Source organism: Hydra vulgaris, chromosome 08 (genome assembly GCF_038396675.1).
Source record: "Hydra vulgaris chromosome 08, alternate assembly HydraT2T_AEP".
Classification (NCBI taxonomy): Eukaryota; Metazoa; Cnidaria; class Hydrozoa; order Anthoathecata; family Hydridae; genus Hydra; species Hydra vulgaris.
The window spans coordinates 57,111,088-57,135,000 of NC_088927.1; the positions used below are offsets into that span (position 1 = coordinate 57,111,088).

At 27.4% G+C, this 23,913-nt stretch overlaps 1 protein-coding gene across 3 annotated transcripts in view; it reads left to right on the top strand.

The window, feature by feature from the left end:
- The first annotated feature begins 12,066 nt into the window (after nt 1–12,066).
- Nucleotides 12,067–23,913, top strand: part of LOC136084003 (TNF receptor-associated factor 3-like) — a 103,410-nt gene continuing 91,563 nt past the window's right edge. For all 3 annotated transcript variants that reach the window (XM_065803991.1, XM_065803992.1, XM_065803993.1), the window contains exon 1: nt 12,067–12,211. The gene's annotated coding sequence lies outside the window, so the exon portion shown is untranslated. The remainder of the gene's footprint in view (nt 12,212–23,913) is intronic.

The following is a 23,913-nucleotide window of genomic DNA, read 5'->3' on the forward strand; positions in this document are numbered from 1 at the left end:
TAAGTTATATAATTTTATAATATATTACTTCTTATATTTTCTATTATATTATATATTATAATTATTATAAATACTGTAACTGATATTATAAGTTATAATAAAAGGTTTTATACGAAAAAATGTTTAAATTATATTGTAAATTATTTGTAAATAATAGTAAGTAATAACAAAAATTATTCGGTGTTTTTCCGTTTAACTTTATTTGTTTGTACTAATAAAATATTTATCACGTTTTCTTTGAAAATATTTGCAGTAACAGTAAACCTAATCCAATAACTGACTATTTGAAAGACTTTGTTGCAGAATGGAAATATCTAGAAAAGTCACCATTTGAGGATCATAAAGGTCATAAGTTTATCGTAAAACTAGATGCAGTAATATGCGATGCCTCTGCAAGAGCATTTTTAAAGGTATGAAATCTCATACTGCATATCATAGCTGTGAGTGATGTTTACAAAAGATCAGCTTCCAGAAGATATAAATTATTTTCTATTTTGATCGCAATATTCAGACATTTGATAAGAAACAATTTGGTCTAAATGTTGAGTTTTTAGGTTTTAATATGTTTTTTAATTAATTATCACAGGATGTTTTATAATGTTTTTTAGAATATATTGTGAAATAAATTAAATATACAATCATAAAATGCTTCTTTAGTGCAGTATAAAATTGAAAATTTTAATATTAAATATTGCAAAAACTGGATGTTTGAATAATCATGAATGTTTTTGTATTTGCACTTGCTATAGTAAGTCAATTTTCAATGTGTTATTATATGATATAGTCATATATAATATATTTATTTACAAAGTTATAAAAAAGATATCAAGTTTTTTTGGTAATACATTTTTTTAAATGTTATTGTTGTATAAAACTTTATTAAATTTTTTTAAGAGGTTCAATAGTATCTATGTTTTGTTTTGAGATTTGGCTTGTGTTGATTTATGATTAAGAAATGTTAGTTTTTTACACATGAAAGTTATGTAAAATCTCCCATGAAATAGTTCATCTAAATCTAGTAAGTTTACACTTAATCTGACAACATTATTTTGAATTTTTTTTTTTCAGAAAGTTCAGGAAAGATTTATTTTTCCCGAGCTTTAATATCTTAAATTATTAGTTTACAGAGTTTGATAAAATAAATAAAATTATTTCTGTATATTAAAAATATATAGAATTTGTAAGATATACAAGTTTTTTCCTATTATTGACCTGGGATTCTGTGAATAGATAAATTCTGTGATTAGAAGATGGACTGTGAATTGCTAGGAAATGTGAATGGTATTATTATAGCACATATTTTTAGATCAACAATAATTTGTTTTACATTATTTTCATTAAAAGTTTATGAATATATATGATAAAAAACTTTTTAAAAACTACATATACAGTAGTTTGACATGGTTTGGAATATTTGAAGGATTTTTCACATAAACTTCATTTGGTAACTCAATGGTAGTTTGTTTTTATTTTTATTTTCATTTATCTGTTGATTAGTAGAATAATATTTACTAGTAATAATATATACATACATGGTAAAGTGTGTATGTTATTCATGCAATATTATTTCAGTAGTCAATTTTTTTAGTTTAATGGCAGCATGTATTGTCATCAATACATGCTGCCATTGTCACAATGTAGTAAAGTTTAAAAGTTATCTTTGTATAATGATTTTTTAAACCAATTTATTCAGGTGTTGTATATTTTTTAGAATTTGCTGTAAAATAAATTTAATATATAACCCCATAATGTAACTCAAAGACAACATGGAAATAAACAACACATTTTTGTTCACGATAATTTAAGTACGTTATGTTTGAATAATCATGAATATAGCTATTACATATGTTAATATATAATACTCAACATTTGTTTATAATTGTAAATTTTAATTGTGAAAATGATTTTAATACAAAATTTATTGTGGTCAAACTACAATTGTTTTTAATTTTTTTTAATATGTTTAAATTATAACAAATAATTATTTTCAAGTAATAATGATGCCTAAAACGATTATTGTTTAATTAGATACTCAAAATGTTATTGATATTGATTACTTTTGCATTTATTAAGTTATGTAAAAGATATTAAACCCTCACCAACTGATTTAAGGGTTTAATGTTATGTTAACTCGAGTCAAGTTTTTAAATTTTAAATGATAACAGAGTAGTCCTGTTGTATTATTGTTGTTTACAAGTCTATTTATGTTATACCTAATTAATAACATCAAACATTAACCGTAAAATAACTTGGTTTTAGATTCCCTTCAGGATGCCTGGTTAAAAGAAAAACTGAACAAACTTTAAAACAAGATGATGGCAACTGAAGAAGTTGAAACATTGTTATTCATGGTGTCATAGAGGCTTCAGTTCTCCAATATTTTATTTTGTATTTTATCATATATGTTATGTTTATTTTGTTTTTTTTTTATGTTATTTTTGTAACAACAAACTATGAGAATAATTAATTGTCCTGCCCTGGGTCTCTACTTCAATCTGGCTATGGGTATCTTAGTTATATCTCGTATATCGATTTATATACTGTATTGAGCTTGTGTTTTGTGCGTGTGTTTTTGTTTGCCTAGTGTTTGTTAGTTATTTGCAACATATGGCATGGTATGGCACACTGCATTGTACACTCTAAATAATATTACCAATAAATATTTTTATCTAAACTTTGTAAATATATATGCTATAAATATTATATTGTTTAAATGTTTATCTTTAATTTTTAAAATTTGTGTAAAAGTGGATGAAAGCACTAAAGAAACGAAACGATAAACTTTAAAGCAGAATTTTGTCATACGATTATGGTGGCGATATGAGAGAACTACTGTGGCAGAATATTACTATCATAGAACAGTTTGGCATCTAATCATTGTATTTTAATAATTTTTTGTTGCTTAAAAATATTATGAAATTCAAATCCGTTTTTTTGATTGATTCGTAAAAATTATGTCAGACCAAATATTTATTTTGCCTAACACATTTTATTGCCTTGACGGCAAATTTAATATATAAAATGCGACGCTTTTTTATCAAAATATTGTCACATTTCCAGATAAAAAAATCTGCGTAAAACAAACTATAAAAAATTGAGAAAACCCGAGGTAATTGAAAAAATATCTGGGTTCAATATGGGATTTCCCGTCAAAAACCCAGACTAATCCCAGATGGGACCCAGTTGGATCCCACTGACAGAATCACAATGGGACCCATGTGGGATCCCAGATATGTCCCAGCATTTTCCCCACTTGGGTCCCACATGGGACCCAACTGGGGAAAATGGTTGAAATGGTTAACTGGGTAAGCTGCTTTATTATTATGATTGGGTTTCAATTTATCTCGATATCTCTAAGATCTAACTCTGAACATTTCTTTCTTTTTATCAGCATTCCGAAAAACATAATTAGCTTGGTATTCTGCATAAGGTATTTTTCTTACTTCTAATTTTGATTCCATTTCTTAAAAATTTACAACTTTATAAGAAAATGTCGACATAAATCCAATAACTTACAAATAATAACTAAAAGCTCTTCACAATACTAAAATGCAAAACTTATTCGACCAAAACCTAGAACAAAATCTGAAGACTTGAATGATATTTTGACTTCATTACCACGCTATTTAATAAAACGCTGTTTATCCCGATGATGGGTTCAATCATATCAAATCAATCAAATCAAATATATTTAGAAATAGTTATATCATTTTAAGGAAATTTACAATAGTACAAGTACTAATATAAAGTTAATACCTGAATATACAAGTTAACTTTATAGTCATTGATAAAACTAGTAATAATAACTGATAACAATAATAATAATTATAATAATAATGACAATATCAACAACAACGACAGTAACAATAATAATAATAATAATAATAATAGTAACAAAATGATAACAATTATAATAAAAAGAGAATTTCGTAAATAAGGACAACAACAGCAACAAAAATTTAGTGAATAATGACAGCGACAACAAACATTTAGTACGAAGTAGAGAAAAAAAATAAAATCTCTTAATTCAATCTCTTAATTCAAGCTTAAAAAGCTTGAATTCAGAGATTGAATTAAGAGATTTTAGATCAGGAGGTAGTTTGTTCCATGAGGTAATAGATTGATATTTAATGGATTTATTTCCATATTTAACAGAGTGGTGTTTTGGAATAACTAAGTTTAAACTACTGAAGGAGCGAAGAGGATAATGACCTTTAAAATATTGGAAATTAGGTATACCACATTAGATTTAAAGTTATTTTTCTGAAAATATATTATTTTCAAAGCTTTATTTTGGAGATAGGACAACCTTAAAATGATTTGCTTATATGATTGTCCCCATACTTGACATGCATATCTTAGATGGGACCCAAAATAGCATGGTATATATTTAGCAGAGTTTCTAGATTTACATAATGGCGGACTTTGGCTAGCATTCCATTAGATCTGCTGAGTTTCATTGTTAAGTCATTTAGATGGCTTTGAAAAGAAAGATTAGAATCAATTTTAATCCCAAGATATTTAATAGAGTTTAAAGGATTAATTTTTTTTTCCGCTTAGCCTGAAATTTAAGTGCTTATTAATTAGTGCCAGATTGGATTTAAAGATGATCAGCTCTGTTTTGTTAGAATTGAGAGAATCATGATTAATATATTTGTTGATTTTTTTAAGTGATTTGTCAACCAGTAGCATGTTAGTATCATCAGCAAAATGGTAAGCTGTTGCAAATTTAAAAGAACTATTTAAGTCATTAATAAAAAGAAGAAAAAGAAGTGGTCCTAAAACGGAACCTTGTGGGACGCCATTTGAGCAATTCTGAAAATCAGATTTAGTGCCATTAATAAAAACAAACTGTGTTCTGTTATGGAGATATGAAGTAAACCATTTGAGTGGGATGCCTCTGATTCCATAGTATTCCAAGTTTTTGAGAAGGATGGAGTGATCCACAGGATCAAAAGCTTTTTGCAAATCTATAAACACCCCACATGCAAAATGCTTATTATCTAGAGCTTTTCTAATCTTCTCAATAATTTCAATAAGTGCGAGGGTTGTGGAATGTTTGCTTTGAAATCCATATTGATGTTGGTATAGGCATTTAATTTTTTCTTGAAACTTGTATAGCCTGTTATGTATAGCCTTCTCAAAAAGTTTGCTTAGGTTGGAAAGAAGAGAAATGGGGTCGATAGTTAAAAAAGTCTGCTAAGGAACCTTTTTAATAAATTGGAATGACTTTAGCTACTTTAAAAACTTCAGGAAATTTGCCACGTTTAAAAGAATTATTTATAATAATGCTAAGAGGTTTGGAGATTATGTGAGAAGTAAGTTTAAGAAAAAATGTAGGTATGCTAGGTTAGGTCCTTAAATTTTATCACTTTTAAGAGCATTATTAATAAGACTAGATACCTCATCTTCACTCAAAGGGTCAATAAAAAAAGAATTAGCTTTAGGCAAATTAAGATATAAGTAAAACGTCACTATAAGTATGTTTTGATGACATGATTTTATTGAGTAGTTTTTCACGAATAGAAACAAAGTAGATATTAAACATATTTGAAACAGTGGCATGGTCTGTGATGATATTTTTGTTCAGATTTAGCTGAGAAGGTGTTTTATGTAATGATGCTTTAATATTTATGATATCTTTTATGCCTTTCCATGTATTTTTTATGTTGTTCATATTGTTATTAAAATATGTAGTACGATTATGATATGTAGTACGATTTTTTACTACTTTTTAATAAGTTGCTAATTTTATTTCTATAGAATTTAAATTTTGTGAAAAGTTCATTTTTAGTATTAATGTTTTTACATCTTGCAAATTTTTTATAGAGTTTGTTTTTTACAGAAATAAATTTAAGTAAGCCTTTAGGGATCCAGGATTTAGATTTAAGTTTAATTTAATTTTTAGTCAAAGTTTTATAGGGGGCACATTGGTCTACTTTATTAAATGATTTTAAAAATTTTAAAATTTTATTAAATGATTTTAAAAATTGATTTATGGATTCATTAATATTGTCATCATTTTTAATCATAAGCTCCCTGTTGATTTTAAAAATTTCTTGAATAAATTTGTTTGAGTCAAAAACATCGTCTAGAAATTTTAATTTTATTTTGTTGGTTAGATGTGCCAGGAACACAGAAAAATTGTGCCATTTGATCCGAGATAGAAATAGTTAGGTTACCTAAGTGACTTCAGTGACTCAACAGCTTTTAAACTATAACTATAAGTTAATATAATGCTTTTTAACTAATTTTTTTTGAATAGTGATGAAAAGTTTACATTAAAATATAGAATTTCTAAAAAAACCTTGCCTTAAAGTCTAATTTCCATGTGATAATTAAACATTTTTAGCTTTTAGTTCAGTTATGCAACCTAATTTTTGTAGATGTATTTGTGACAAAAAAACACTTGAATTATTTTTAAGAGTAAAAGCTTTTTTACTCAAGACATTTATATAATCTCAAAGACTCTTTCTAAACAAAAATATGGATATGTTTTGTTTAAAATGTTGCAACAGCTTGCCCTTAAGTTTAACTCACTTTTTCGAATAATAAAAAAAAGCTTCTATCGTTCATCAAATTTATTTACTCGGTTAAATATTTTCTACTCAAAATTTAGGGTGTTTAAACTAAAATTAAAGAAAAAAAGTGTTTTGGAAAAAGAAACTTTTTAAACACGAAAACTACCTCTTCCATTGTGGAACTAGTCATACATTGTATTATTAACTAGCCATACATTGTATTAGGAGCAATATAAAAAGGTGGGAGGACGGTTTATAATTTATAAATAGGTGACAGGATGTCAACCTGCCTCACTTGTAGATAGTTATATATAAAACACGCAACTATTTGAAAGCTAATAATCTCTTTTTTATTCAACATATAACTTACAATACATTTATATAAAAAGAATTGAATTGTTTTAGCCATAATACTTTTATTAAATTTGTGGCTATAAAAATATTCATTTGTATTTTTCCAAGCCGATGTCTGAAACTCTAAAGACCAAAGTTAAGGAGCAACTACGTTGCTGCACATTGGTTTTAGGATCTCTGTTCTTATAGAAGATTTGCGTTTTCGCCGCTTGTTGGTCTGATATTTTTCACGAATATCTCTAGCATAGAAAAAGCTTCTTACCTTTGTGAATAAAACAAGTATAATTTCAAGAAGAGAAAAAGATATTTCTTTATCAATCTGCAATTCAGTACTGTAACTTACTTTTTAAGTTACTTATACAGGGTAACCAGAAAAAACGAGGACAAACATTTTTAATGATTTTTTATAAAACCAACAAAAATTAAGTAAAACAACGATGAATAACAACAACATGGACCTTCCGCAATAATATACTCAGCCGGTTTCGAAATGGCTTCCTCCCGCGGCGATACATAAGCTCAAACGCGTCTTGAAATTTTCAGCAATGGGCCGCAGGTATTCTGGCGACAATCAATCCATTCCGGCGCAGCGATTGCTTCAGCAACTCCAAGCTTATGTGGCGTGTAGCACAGGCCCTGGCCTCCAAAATTGACCACACGCTGTAATCCGTCGGGTTAAGATCCGGCGAGTAGGGCGGCCATTCCGAAGATGCGATGAAGTCCGGAAAATGGATCCGACAGCAGTGATGAGTTGTTTTTGCCTTGTGAGCAGGGGAAGAGTCCTGTTCTTACGTCCAATTCACACCGCCGAAGTGCTGTTGGGCCAACGGAAGTAACACAGTCTCGAGAATCTCGCGTCGGTAGACTTCTTGATTGATTTTGACTCCTTGATCCACGAAAACGACAGGGGTCTTACCGCTAGCGCAGATTTTGCCCCAGAGCATGACGGACTGCGGATTTTGGCGGTTTTCGACAATGGCCGACGTGCCGGGAGCCTCAGCGGACCAGCTCCTGTTGTTTTGGTGGTTGTGCGCCGGCTCGACGGTGAACAGTTTCTCGTCCGTGAACAGGATGCGCTCCCATTGCTAAGCAACGGCTCGACGCTTGAGTTTGAGACATCTCTGGAGCCGCACACGTTTTTTTTCATCGCTGAGCAATTGAATTTTTTCGAGCTTGTAAGGCATGACGTTAAGCTCTCTTTATGCCATTTGTCGCACCGATTCACGTTTCATTTCGGTTTCACGGGCAATTTTTCGCATGGAGACACTCGAAAATAGCCTGACTCGCTTCGTGATGATCTGGCGGTTGACGGACGTGTTGACGGTGCGTCTTCTACCACTTCCTGGACGGCGACATCGTGAAAAACACGGAGAATCCGAAAACCAATAAAACTAATTGGATATCGTAAAAAACTTTATTATCAGGACATATTAAATTTTGTCTCCGTTTTTTCTGGTCACACTGTAATAACTGAGTTGTTAAGCATTTCATTAACCAGAGCTTTGCTGTTGGTAGATGTTACAAAAAATTTACTTTGTTTACGAAAAATTGCTTCACATTGAATAAAGATATTTTGAGTGTAAATATTAGTTTAAAAAAAAATCACCTCTGTTATTAGTATCAAAATACATAATAAATTACATTTCCATGCATTGTTTTTTATATTACTTATCAGATTTAGAAAACTTGAACCAGCCAAATATTAAATTACACTTAAATTACTTCTTTTTCATAAAAATTATTGGCTGACAAAATTTCATTTTTAGATGAAGTATTATGTTTACTTCGTGAAAAATCTTGAAGAATGTGATTGGCAATTTCATTAATCAAAGTGTTGGTCAATAAAACATCATCAAGCGTGGATGGCAATAAGTTTTTATGAAGAAGCCTATTAAAATGAAAATAAAATTTTTTCTGCATCACCGTTGTACTTTGAAATAATAATGTGCAGTTTTTTTCAAAACTAAAACTAATGCTCTGCTTTGAAGTTTTAACTCTTAATTTCTAATCTTAAATTAATTTTCTAATCTTAAATTCATTGAATTGCGAACCGCCTTTTATAATCTTAAAAACAACAAAAGTGCTGGATTTGATAAAATTAATGTTAATGTTGTAAAATCTGTTTACCATATAATCGAACCTGTTTTGTTTCACATCATTAATCTTTCTTTTAAAACAGGTATTGTTCCGGAAAAATTAAAAATTGCACGAATCTCACCAGTTTTTAAGACTGGCGATGACTCTATTATTTCTAATTATAGACCTATATCTATATTACCGTGTTTCTCAAAATTGCTTGAAAGAATAATGTACAACAGGCTATTTAATTATTTATCAGAAAACAATATGTTGTACTCAAAACAGTTTGGTTTTAAGAAAAAATGTTCCACTGAACATGCAGTGATTGATATAGTCAATCAAATAACAAACGCATTTAGTACTAACTACTTTACATTAGGAGTTTTCATTGATCTGTCAAAGGCTTTTGATACTGTAAACCATAACATACTAATAAAAAAACTTGAATATTATGGAGTAAAAAATAATAACTTACTTTGGTTCAAAAGCTATTTGACCAATAGAATGCAATTCATCCAATATGCGCAAAACAATTCCATATGCTGTAACTTGTGGTGTCCCCCAGGGCTCTATTTTAGGACCCTTATTATTCTTAGTATATATAAATGATTTAAATCTAGCAACACACTTCTTAAACTGTATTCTTTTTGCAGATGACTCCAATCTTTTTTATTCTCACAGAGATATTAAAACACTTTTTGAAACAGCTAACGAAGAGTTGGGTAAGGTTAATGAATGGTTTATAAGTAATAAACTGTCTCAAAATGTGGAGAAAACCAAATTTATTTTATTTCATAAAGTAAATAAATTAGAAAATATTCCCATTAAACTCCCAAATCTAATAATCAATAATGCTAACATTAAAAGAGAAACTTCAGTTAACTTTTTTGGCGTAATATTAGATGAACATTTACGTTGGAGTGATCATATAAAAAGCATTGAGAAAAAGTTATCAAAAATATTGCCATGATATATAGTGCTAAACCATTTCTAAATAATAAATCTTTAAAAAGTTTATATTTTTCTTTCATTCATTGTCATTTGATTTATTGTAATATTGCATGGGCAAGTGCAAATCATACAAAACTAAAAAAATTGTACAGTAAACAAAAACATGCCTGCGAAAATATTATTTGGAGCTAATAAAATTGTACCATGCGAGCCTCTTCTGCGTATACTGGGCACATTAAATGTTTATAAAATAAAATTACATCAAGTTTTAATGTTTATGTATAAAACAAAAATCTCAAATAAATAAAATATTTCAGTCCTATTTTGAAAAAGTAGAGCATAAATATCCGACAAAATTTTCAAATAATAACTACATTGTCCCTAAATATAATTCAAAACAAATTACATATTCAATTCAATATCGTGGACCCTATTTTTGGAAAAAGTTTCCTAATATTGCAAACACGGAAAAAGTTAGTATACATCAGTTTAAAAAAGAATCGCAACAGGTGTTATTACTAATGGATTTTAATATATCCGATTTTAAATGCCTCTTTTAAACTAAAATTCAATTATATAAAATATGTATCAGAATTTATCAATTTATCAATTTTTGTTTGTTAGTTTTTTCATTAATTGAGTTATGGTGTTTCCTCTATTCTTAAAAGTTATTGGTGAAATCTTAGTTTTTCAACATTTTACTTAACTATTAATGAGTTGTTATTTATTTTACTTTTAATTAAATTGGTTAAAAATATACATCCATAAAACGGTTTTTTTAAATTAAGTACTCTTTTATTTTGAATTTTTTGTTCTTTATTTAAATATTACTTTATTACAAATTGTTATAAATTTTATTTTCATATTCTTCAACAAATACGTATTTTCAAGAGCCACACTATATACGTATATTATACAAATATACGTATATAGTGTGGCTCTTGAAAATACGTGCTCTTTAATTAATTAATTTATTTTTTGTTTTTCTTTTTTACTTTTCTTTCATTTTTTCTTGTTTACTTGATTATTACTCTTAACATGAATATTGTTTTTGAAGTATTTCTTAAACTAATTGTTATTTATTTTTACATTTATAATTTTTAATAAATAGTTTGTAAAGTATAAATTTTTTATACGGCTATTGTAAATACGTACGATTGGGGCTCGGTGATAAGACAAAATAATGTCTTCTACTTGCCCCGCCAGTTTTTTTTTTATTTATAAACCTTGTAAATTGTAAAAGTTATTAAACGGCAAAATAAATAAATAAAAAAAAAAAAAAAAAAAACTCTTTTTTTTCAAAGAAATCCTTCAGGCAAGCATAAATTATTATTATTTTGTATTTTGCCATAAAGAAAATAACTACAAAATTAGACTTGAATAGATGTATATACACTGCTAGGGCTAGAAGAAGACAAATTCAGTCTTATCGCGAAGCCCCATAAATCATTTGACAATTTATCAACAGACTATTCAACAATATTTTTTTTAAGATCAAGATGACAAAATGTTATGGAGTTTTATCTTTGTTAAATGGGTTGATGAGTTTGTGTTTTAAAGTTTTATGTCTTTTTAGCTATATTTCGTAAAAATTGGATACCAATCAATCTTTAAATAATAATACATCTAGATCTTGTTCAATTTCCTTGCTTATTGTCAAAAACTTCATCAGTAATCGCTATATACAAATCTTCAAGCTATGTTGCAATATTATAAAGAATTTATATAGTATATAAATTTTATTGCTAATTTTTTAAAGTTAAGCAAGGTGAACCGGCCAAATATCAAATTTCAAGTTAAAACGGCAAAATAATGGAGACGTCCCGTTTTTCCAGACTATCTATTTCTTATAGGTATGATGCGGCTAATACTAAAGGATTGTAATAAACAAAACGTATAAGTTTGATTATTAAAAAGTCTTGTTTTTTAGATTTTTTTTCTGCTATAATAAAGTTGTAATAGAACTTTTTACATTATTATACAATTTAAGTTATAAATAAAACGTAAAGTATTTATATGTGTAATAAATAAAAATTAACCGAGCACAAAATATTAAAATGCTTTATTATTCTATGTACATCAAAGTAAATCAACATTATAACAATACAACAGCTAAGATAAATACTCAATGGTTGAATGCGCTTGAAAGCTCTTATTTCAATTTAAGTATTTTTATATTAAGGCTAAAGGATTGACGCTTAAAACATTAAAGAAATAAAATACAGTTTAATATTATTTCATTATTACAACATTGCAGAGAATATTCTATTGATTCAATAACTCGATTTCAGTTAAGAAAAAAAAAGGTAACACTTTTCTTTAATATATTTTTTATTTGAAAGTTTTTCATAACAAATGAAAGAATACTAAAACTGGCAGTAATATTGTAACACCATTGAATCCAAAAAGTGGTGTTTGTGGCATTTCTCATTAAAATACTTTTCAAGATAAGTCTTAGTTAATCAAGCTATAGACAGAATGCAAAAAATTTACTTTTTTATACAAAATTTACTCAATAGACTATTTTTTGAAATAAAAGGATTTTATTTTCTACCAGATTTTTATACATACATATAACAAGTAGCTACCTGGTACATAATATTTTAATTAGTGATATCTTTCCTCTTCAATATATATTCTCTAGACTTGTAAACTACAAAAACATGAGCCAGCTGTATCCGATTTTAGTTTTTTTACTAATACTTCATTATTATTTTTTTTTTTTTTGTAATTTATTTTGTCACTATTTATTTTACATACAATTAACTTTAATACATTTATAAATACAAGTATATTTATATGTATAAGTTTATAAATAAGATAAAAAAAAAATTAAAATAATGACAGAAGCAAGTAGAACTTTTGCCATTGAACTTACATCTGTTGACTCATCCAACTGAATAGAAAAATATGGTGATTCTTTAATTTCATTTATAACATTTTCTTAAATATTTGATGAAATGTCAGTTATTATTGTCATTGAAAATCTGTTTTATAATTTCCATAATATCAGCTGCTTTTGTTGTTTTTACAAAATTTTGACTGTAGTATTTGATAAAGGTATGTTATCTATCTTCTTTACAGCTTTTTCTCTAAATAATAATCTAACGATTTCTTTTGTACATGGAAGTATAACTTCTTCACCCAATGTGTGAGCTTTTTTCTTCTGTGCTATTATATATGAAACCTTATAAGATGCTTCTACTATATTCTGTTGAGTTTGGTGAATAAACCCAGTTTTATCCAACTTACACCTCTTCAGTGATTCAAATTTTCTTTTGAAAAAATCAGAATCTTTTGTTCGAAGATCAGTATGGCACTTATTCAAGTGAATAGCAAGCTTTGAGGGTTTCATAGAGTCATTTCCTAGTACTTTATAACAAATAACACACTGTGGGTAGCAAATGGTTTTTTTTTAGCATGTAGGTAAAACCATATTTCATATATTCATCTGAATATGACCTTTTTTTACTTTTAGACATCTAAAGAATTTAAAAAATAATATAAAATAATGTAATATATTAACTCGAGATTTGTATAATTAATTTGAGAGAAGTATATTCTCGACTATTCAAAGAAAATAATACAAATTACTTTCTTTCAAACCAATTAGTTAGGAAAAATATTTTTACCATAAGATAAGATAATTTTATATAGCATTTAAAATTTACGGATGTAAGAATAATATAAAGTATTTATTGTTTCATAGTGGTCCGCAAGTCATTGACGGTTAACGTCGAATTGGCTTACACAGATTTTGTGCAACATATGTTGCCTAGCATGAATTACATTTTGAATTTAAGAATTATTTTTTTCTTTAAGACAGAGAAAAATATCAAAATTAAAATTCAATAACTCAAATTTATTTTGAATTTACGTTTACCTTGTGGTCCGTTTCAAAAGTTCATATGGACCCCCAGGGGTCCATGGACCATCGGTTGGGAACCACTGCTTTAGTAGCAGCGCTACTGGATGCTAGCCATGCATACAAACCTTGGCTAAGTCACTTTTCGTTAGAGCGCAGTTTTTCTACAGCTTTTTTTTGTATTACTTTTTTCAATCAAATATTCTGTTATGGTGATATGACGCAATGTGACATTTTTGGTATCCGTAAGAGCATTTAAACTATCTGATATAATCTGTATAACAAAAGGAGTGTTTATCAGATACAGTCTTTTTATTGCTTTTTTTATACATAATTGAAAAAAAGATGGTAACGAAAGCCGGTTGTGGGCACCCTAATAACCCTTTCGTAGCGTTGGTGTCCAACCCACACAAGGAAGATTAGAAAACTAAAGTCTTGTTTAATTGCTTCAGAATTTTTATTTTTTAATCGTTAGCTTGACTTGACAAGTTGTTTGTCGATTATCAGTGGTCCCGAAATTGCGCGATTGATTTTTACTACTTTCCACACTAGTGCTCTGAAACTTTCAGCACTTGTGTAAATATGATAAACGTGCATGTTAAAATTGTTTACAGAGCAAACCGGAGAAATACACTTTTTTGAATTTTTTTTTTTAATTTTAATTGATCTTTTAGACTTGGTTGAACTCTGGCAGCATTTGTGTAGTCCCGATGAACATGCATATTAAATTTTTTCCTGGCTAAGGAGGGCCTCATCCTAATTTTTTTTCTCAAAACATTTTTTCGTTTAAAATTGGAATTTATAACTTTTTAGAATGAAAGACTTTTTATAAAATAGCTTTGAAACGATATTTTTTTAATTTACTTGTTTCTTTATTTCTTTATATGTCGAGAGGAAATAGGTAAGTGGTCCTGATTAAAGTTTACCATAAAGGAACCGGGCATATTTGTAGCTTTGCTGCTGCTTATCGCTTCTTCTCTTATTCCGCGTGTTCGTTGTTAAAAACCACGTTGAAGATAAGATCTTAATTAACAACCACGTGACAGAAATCAAAATTAATTTTTTTCTTTATTTATTAATAGCTAATCAAAAAACTGTTGTCTGGAACAAACTAATTTTAATTACTCCATTCCAGACAACAATTATTCCAGTTAGTTATTTTCAGGAGAAACTTAACCGCGCTGAATAAAAAAAGTCAAAAACAAAACTTAAAATAAAATCTTAAAATGCAGAGCACTTCCCAGTTTTTTTAAACGAATTAGAAATTAAACTTTTACACTTTTAAATAACTTATGTAAATAACATCAAGATTAATTAAAAAAAAAAAATTAATGTTAAAAAGGCAGTAGTAAAAGTAATTAATTTTAATAAAATGGATAACTTTCATAACCGCAATAGCTGTTAAATTTAATTTATTTAAAATGGCAAATTAAGTAAGGTGGTTCAAAAAAACACACTTTTTAATTTAAAATTATATGGTGGATTGTGAAGAAAAATGTTCTATATGATGAAATGACATCAAGTTCATTTTTTTTTCAGTAATTTTTTTTTTTTTTACTTTAACTTTTTATATATTTAAAGTTAAAAAATTAACAAAAATGCAAATATTTAAATAACCGAATCCCAATCACATATTTAAAACCAGGCTTATATCATGGCTTTTGTTTTTGTTTAAAAATTTAACTTTATGTAACGACACGGGGCAAAATCCAACATTTATATGCTCATGTTTACACTGTTTGGTTTTATAGTTTTAGGTTGAATTTTAAAAGACATGAGGTTTTTCTTTAGATTCTATTGATATGTTATATGTACGAGCTGGAATGTGTTTAGAATAAAATCGAAAGCGTTCCTTCTTTGCCCAAAACTGATATTTTCTGAAGTCCAGAAGTTAGCGTTTAAAAAACAATATTAACTTTATTATTTAAGCTTTATTTTATTACAAAAATCTTTGAAAACCACGTGACATTTCATTTTTTTTGTCTTTAAAATGTGGTTAAATTAATATATAATAATACCTTAAATAGTTTCACTAATAAAGCTCTTAAAGCGGTTGTTTAAAAATATTGTAAAAAATTTTACAACTTTTTTAATTTTATTTTGTAAAAGTTGTAACTACTTTTTATAACATTTTTAATTAAAAAACACTTATTTTAAATAACAATAAAAGTAGATAAATATTACATATCAAATGGCTCACATTTTAAGGAAAAAAATCATAATGAGCCCAGAGATTCAGTTTGTTTTTGTTGCTGTAACAAAACAGACAACTACTCTCTTTGCAGTATGCCATATTTGGTGACACAAGTTCGAGACTATGTACACAAAGGATTCAGTTTTGATATAAATGCATTTCCCACTGCCGTTGCAAAAATGCTCTCTATGCCAAAAAAGTTATTATATTTTATAAATATTTTTTTATATTTAATAAACTTTTTCTAAAATATTTCACTAAAAATACAAATAGTCTTGTTCACAGCAAGGAAAGCCTGTAATAATGAAAGAAGAGGTTTGGAAAAGTGGAAGGGAGTTACTTATAAAGGTAGGAAGGATTGCTCCAACTGAGGGTCAACGCTTATGTCCAATTTGTTTTATGATATCAGACAAGCGCAGCCATTAGATTTTTAACTTAAAAGATTATATCATTGAGTCAAATGAAAATCTCCGCATTGAAAGATTAAACTCATTCTGGACAAATAGTTTTTAACTAGTTGGAATGGGCATTAGGCACCCATGCACGAGAACATCAGATGTTCAAAATGCCAAGAATTTTGTTCTTTCCCAGGATAAAAAGATGTCAGAGCAAATAGCCTCAACTGTTATAAAGTTTCTTGTTAAGAATGAAAATTCATTACAATTATCCACTGGTAGATTTTATTTATTTTCTTATTTATTGACTTAAATAAATGACTTATTGCAATATTTTATTCTAATTTTAGGAGGATCTTACTTACCTGTAGTACTAAAACAAAAGCTCCAAAAAAATAAAGTAGTCTTTACTGATACAATATTTGATATCAAGAAAAATCATGATCTGCTTGAAAATGTTGTTCGTGATACTCTTAGAGATTTACAAAAAGAACTTGGTCGTTTAGGTGTCTAAATACTTTATAACATAATTTAAACAGCAGTACATTAACTTTTTTCTTTTCAAAAAAACTATAATATTTAATATATCACATTGTCTACAGTATGGTATTTCACAATTAGGTGTTGAAAAGAATTCAATTGCTACGGTTTTGAAGCGGTCTCATGCTCTGATAAGTTTTACGGTTACAAAAAAATTAAATTAAATGGATAGGAAGATGAACTTGAAATCTCAGTGTTAAAAAATAATGTATACATTGAAGATCTCACCAGACTTGTTCAAGAAATCTGCTCCCTACGTGGATTAGATCCTATGAAAGCCATTTTTACAGTTGGAATTGACGGAGGACAGGGTTCACTGAAGATTCAGTAACCTACTTTTTATTATTCAAATAAAAGAAATAAAATTAGAATTATTATTCAATTATGATTAATTTTCAAATTATAATGAATATTTTTGATGAAACAAAGTTAGAGGAGCAAAATAGAAACAAGAAAGACTCAGGAGTGAACAAGGTGATAATTAAGGCTTTGGCACGTAACGTCCCATATATATATATATATATATATATATATATATATATATATATATATATACATATATATATATATATATATATATATATATATATATATATATATATATATATATATATATATATATATATATATATATATATATATATATATATATATGTATATATATATATATATATATATATATATATATATATATATATATATATATATATATATTTGCTGTTTGATATTCTTGAAGAAAAAATCAATCTAACAAATTTATTGCGCATTTCAACTTAATTTACAGAGTTAAGTAAAAATAGTTTAACAAATTTGTTGCTTTTTTGCAATCAATTATAATTGAAGGTCAACAACAAAAAAAAATTTTTCTGGTGCCGAGCAAACAATTTGTTTTTTGGATTGCATTTCACATTTTGATTTCAAATATGCAACTTATTTTTTACCATCACGTCAAGTTGTAAAGATATTTGGGTTCAGATCTTTAATATTTGGGGTAAAGTCCATAATATTGTCAAAAAAAAAGTTGTTCAAAAGTATGTCAACTTTGGTCTCAAAGAAAGCGTATTTTAGAAGATAGTATAGAGATTTTAGAAAACATGAAAATTTTTCATTAATAATTTTTTGGAAAAAAATTATTTGAAAAAATGCTAGAGACTCTTAAAAAAATGTCAAAAAAATGTTTTTCATCAATAATACAAAAAATACTTATTTTTATTATAAACGAATAACTTCTTTAAAAAATCAATGAAAAAACCATTCTTTTGAGACACTGTTACACATACTTTTGAACAACTTTATTTACGACAATATTAGTGACACTACCACAAATTCTAAAGATTTGAAAATATCTTTACAACTTGATGTGATGGTAAAAAATGAGTTGCATATATGAAATCAAAATAAGAAATCCTACATACAAAAAAAATATTGTTTTTGTTGACCTGTGTTATGCTTCATAAAACTTTTATTTTAAATCCTATAAGCAAATATTTTTTGTTTCATAAAGGTCTTTTTCTGCCCTTTTTAGCGATGTATCATTTGACAGTATCGACAAAGTATTTTTAGCGATGTATCATTTGAGAGTATCGACTAGTATTGATGCATCATTTGATAGTATTTGATAGTATTGATTAGTATGGATTAGTATTGGCGATTTCTCTTATTTGAATGTAAAAACCATCTCAAGCTGAGTTTTTATTACTGAAAATGGTTTTTATTAATATGACAAAACTTAAAATTATTGTCTTGATTAAAATAATATTAAAAAAAAAACATTTTTTAGCTATTTTTAACTTATAGTTGATTCATTCAATAAATTATACTCCATTTTTGACTTTAAATCGTAAGGAAAACGGAAAAAAATAATTATTCCAATATATATTTTACTCAAAATATTTTATGCAAGTTAATGGCAGTTAATTATGCTGTTATAATGCAATTGTCAATTATTTTATTGTTAAATAAATCATAACTATTAAAACTAAAAGTATATTATTTGTAATTAGTTATAAATTATTACCGGTTAGTCTTCTTAATATGAATTTAATGAGCTGAATAAAACCTTTGTGAAATATTTCAAGTTCTTCAGCTAAATGAATTTAATTTGGCACGAATTTTTTGAAATTCTGTGAACCGTTTTTTTCATAGAATCTTTTGAATTCAATGTTTCATAATGAAATCTTTTTCAGGATCAACTAATACTTAAAAATAACTGAAAAAGTTTTTTTTATTATTATTATTTTAATTAAAGAAATAATTTTAACTTTAGTCATACTAATAAAAACCACTTTCAGTAATAAAAACTCAGCTTGAGATGGTTTTTACATTCTGATAAGGGAAAGCGCCAATACTAATCGACCCTATCAAATACTATCAAATGATGCCTCAATACTAGTCAATACTATCAATGTCAATATTAGTCATAATCAATAAATAAGTCATAATCAATAAATAAGTCAATAAATGCCAATATTAGTCAATACTATCAAATGATACATCGCTAAAAAGGGCAGAGAAAGACCTTTATGAAACAACTGATGTTTGCTTATAGGGTTTAAAGTAAAAGTTCTATGAAGCATAATTGATTGCAAAAAAGCAACAAATTTTTTAATCTATTTTTACTTAACTCTGTAAGTTGAAATGCGCAATAAATTTGTTAGATTGATTTTTTCTTCAAGAATATCAAACAGCAAATAATTCAGATATAAAAAATTATGTCAAAATATTTCCATAGAAAATATATCTTACATATTTTATGTCAGCATAAAATAATTCAGACATAAAATTATGTCAAAATATGTCGACAGAAAATATGTCTGACATACTTATGTCAGCAGAAAATAATTCAGTCATAAAATTATGTCAAAATATGTTGAAAGAAAATATGTCTGACATGTTTTATGTCAGCAGAAAATAATTCAGATATAAAATTATGTTAAAATATGTCAATAGAAAATATGTCTGACATATTTTATGTCAGCAGAAAGTAATTCAGACATAAAAATATGTCAAAATATGTCAATGGAAAATATGTCTGACATATTTTATGTCAGCAGAAAATAATTCAGATATAAAATTATGTCAAAATATGTCAATCGAAAATATGTGGGGCATATTTTATGTCGGCAGAAAATATGTCTGAAAATATGTCGACAGATCTGCTAGACATATTGTGTCGTAACAACTCTGATCATCAACATTGGTCGATTGAAGAATAGAAAAACGTCCATTGGACAGATGAATTTGAGTTTGAAGTTTTTGGTTCAAAACGTCGTATTTTCGTGCAAAGATTTGCAGAGGAATGGTATTTGGAAGAATGTTTAATACTTACTGTGAAATATGAGGTTAGATCTGTGGTTGTTTGGGAATTATTGGTGGGGGGAATATTTGAAACTTACACAAAATTGAAGGAATTATGACAAAAGCGGTGTAAAAAGACATTTTAGAACATTAATTGCTGCTTTCTGGTGAGAGGTTATTTTCCGACCAGTATGTTTTTATGCACGATATTGACCCAAAACATACAAGCAAAATCTGCAAAACTTAATTAGCAGATCTTCAAAGCCAGAAAATAATAAAAACAATGGAGTGGTCACCACAATCACCAAAGATTAATCCAATCGAGTTGTTGCAGGAAGAACTTGATGTGAACGTGCGAGAAGAACAGCCATCTTCTGTAAAAGACCTTTGGCACATATTGAGAGTAAAATGGGACGCAATACAAACTGTAAAACTGTCTAATTAATTGATCATTTGCCGAGGATCTGAACAGCTGTAATAAATAATAAAGGTGGTTATTTTGACGAATCAAAAATTTAATTAAAACAATAGTTAAAATTTGGAATTATTGATCGAATAGGTGTAATAATATTTACTTTTTGAAACATATTTATTAAATTATAAATTAGACTTCATAAGGTTTGTTCATTCACTTATTTCAAAAACTCCTAGCCTGCCTCAAACTTTTTGTTAGTAGTGTATATATATATATATATATATATATATATATATATATATATATATATATATATATATATATATATATATATATACATATATATGCATATATATATATATATATACATATATATATATATATATATAAATTATTACATATTAAAAATAAAACTAATGATGCCTATTTAGATAATATTTCATAATGGCTTCACAATCTTGGGCTTTTCTTCATCCAAATAACTGAAGCACTTCTTTATCAATCCTAACTTCTTTTTGGCTTTACCAACTGCATTATTGATATGTTCTTCTCATTTCAAATCATTTGAGATATAAGCGCCTAAATCTCTTTCTAGAGTGGTTGTTGTTATGTTTGTCTCATCATCATTACTGCCGTAATTATTATAGATAAACTGAGGATTATTTGGTTCAATGTGCATAACCTTGCATTTATCTACATTAAGCTTGATTAACCATTTGCTTGACCAATCCAACAATTTATCAAATCACCTTGTAAATTACTCTGGTCAGACTCACCTTCCAATATTGAAATTATTTTTATATCGTCAGCATAAAGTTTAATAAGCATAAATTGATTTTGTAAATTTACAAGCAAATCATTGATGTTTATAATAAATAATAGCGGACCAAGTACCGAACCTTGAAAAACGCCACGTAAAACCAATCTGAAACGTTATCGCCCAAAACAATTCTTTGAGCTCTATTACTTAAAAATGCTTTGCACCACTTTAAGAGTTCCCCATTTATACCATAACTAGCTAACTTAACACATAGTCTCTTATGTGGTACAGTGTCAAACTCTTTTGCAAAGTCCAAAAACGCAATATCTATCGAGAAACCATCTTCTAAAGCTAGTGTTATTAAGTCCATTGTTTCCAATAGATTTGTACTGCAACTTTTACCTTTTACAAAACCATGCTGTTCGCTTATAATCAAATCATTGCCAATTAAATGGTCCATTATACAATCTCTTACAATACTTTCCATTACTTTGCATACAATTGATGTTAAAGAGACTGGTCTGTATTTTGTAGCTTCCAGTTTGTCGCCTTTCTTGAATAGAGCTGTAACCTTTGTGCATAACCATTGTTTTGGTAAAACTCCAGTTGAATATGACCTATTGAATATAATTGTTAGTGCTTTTGCTATCGTACTTAAATATTCTTTTAAAACTCTTGGGTGTACTTTGTCGACTCCAGTTGATTATTAACATTTAGTTTTAGTTATTGTTTTTCTATAGTTTCTAAAGTGAATAAAGGAGTTTGACATTGACATTTGCATGAATTTGAACACTTGGTAGACTATTTTTTTCTTATTTAACAAAGACTTAACTAAAAAAATCATTCAGTTTATTCGCAATTTTTGAACCTTCTGTTATTATTTCCCCATTTTTGTCCTTCAATGCTTTGATTGTATCTTTTATCTTCGTCTTGCAGTTGATATAAGCATATACACTTTTCGGATTCTTTTTAGCGTTGGTTGCAAGCGTTTTTTCATATTTCTTAACTGCTTTTTTAATTAATTTTTTCAGTATATTACTTGTTTTTTTATATTCTTTTGTCAGTATTTTGTCTTTAAATCTATTGCTTTTGCAAGAATACCAAAGTTTTCTTTTTTCTGTTAATAAACATTTTAACTCTTTTGTCATCCGTAGAGGTTTACGTCTAATTATTTCATCGTATTGAAGCTTTGGAATAAAACCATCACACCCTTTATTTTAAATTTCTAACCATTTTTGATAACACTCATTTACATCGAGTTTTTCTAAAAATTTTTCCCAAGTATAATCATTAAAATATTTAGATAATTTATTAAAATTTCCTTTATTGAACATAAATTATTGATTAATTAACTTTTTTTGTTTTATCTTCTGATTTTAAAGAAAATATGAAGTCTAATATATAATGATAATGTTGTATATTTCCTTGAGGTGGAGAGTGATCTAACATGAATATTCTACCATTTGATTCAATTAAAATTAAATCAAGAACATTTGTTTGTTGGTTTGTATTTATTTGAAATGTCGGTTTTATTACATTTTGATGCAGAAAATTATCTTGTAAACATTCAATAAATGCTGAAGCTGATTCGTTATTGTCATTAACAATACCAATATCTTCATCATTCCACTTAACCATATGAAAATCAAAATCATCTCATAGCAATTAACCATTAAGTTTTCTTTTTCAATTAAATCAGTTGCACAGTTAATTGATTTTATTATGTATTCATTTACTTCAAAACTGCTATTATCTGTACGATAAATGCATCCACATAATATCAGTTCATTTGCTATATCAATCGAAAACCATATCCACTCAATGCAATTATTGTTTAAAATACTATTTGATACTTCAAATAATTTGATACTATTGTGAACATAAATGCAAACACCACCGCCCTTACTATAAGAACGATCTTTGCGATATAGTGAATAACCTGGTACATTTGTTGAAGAGATATCTGTCCACCATGTTTCACACACCATTACTTTTGAGTTTTTTTAACTTCAATTTCTAACATTAAATCTTCATACTTGTTATTAAAAGACGTGGCATTGGTGTATTAACAAGACAGACATCTTTTAATATTGCTATTTTTATTATGGTTGTTTATCGATAAGGATTTCAACAACTTTGTTACCTCTAATCCCATATCGAAAGGGTTTATTCAGCTAACCATTTTCATCTAACTTTGCATTTTTTTCATTTCTTTCTATGACCAGATCTCTTGTAAGGTTTCTTTCAGCTACATTTTGATTAGGATTGATATAAATATTTGTAAATTTATTGTTATTTTAAAGTTTTTTAGCTGATTTCAGTACACTCATTTGATCATCTTTGCTTGTTAATTCAACTAAAATAGGATTGCTGTTGCTTTTTTTGCTGTTATTACTATCTTTTTTTGCTTTAAATCTAAAAATACGTTGAATTTTATCCTTATCAACACTAATTTCTGTGAATAGTTCTTCAACTTGAACTCTATCCTTTTCTTTACGTTTCTCACCTTCAGACTCAGTTGATAGTGGTAATCCAACAATAA